The sequence below is a fragment of the Gavialis gangeticus genome, unplaced genomic scaffold, assembly GCF_001723915.1.
Source record: "Gavialis gangeticus isolate Ggan-Ray unplaced genomic scaffold, GavGan_comp1, whole genome shotgun sequence".
NCBI lineage: Eukaryota > Metazoa > Chordata > Crocodylia > Gavialidae > Gavialis > Gavialis gangeticus.
The window spans coordinates 157,903,498-157,903,812 of record NW_017728992.1 but is presented as its reverse complement, the minus strand read 5'-3'; the positions used below and the strand labels follow the sequence as shown (position 1 = coordinate 157,903,812).

At 41.0% G+C, this 315-nt stretch overlaps 1 protein-coding gene across 1 annotated transcript in view; it reads right to left on the bottom strand.

The window, feature by feature from the left end:
• CPQ (carboxypeptidase Q) overlaps window positions 1-315 on the bottom strand; it is a 394,576-nt gene that overhangs the window by 142,563 nt on the left and 251,698 nt on the right. The gene's annotated exons all lie outside the window — the stretch shown is intronic.

Genomic DNA, 315 nt, shown 5'->3' with positions numbered 1-315 from the left:
GACCGACCCCAAAAGCATGAATTATATTATTTTTAGTCACTGGCTTTAGTTCATTTGCAACCAAACATTTGGAGGTGAGGAGAATAAGAAGGAAGGGTTTCAAATATGGAAAAACAGAAAATTCATTTGTGGCAAATTATAACATTTCTCATAGTAGTATTTGAGTGACTAACCCCCTAACAGAACAGTTAGAACATGTTAGATTTATCATGCTTGACTGAAACTGGGATTCTCAGGTACAATCCTGCCTTGAGCAGGGTTTGGACTAGATGAACTCTGCGTCATGCCTGGGGCTCGGGTCAGGGACGTCACGGA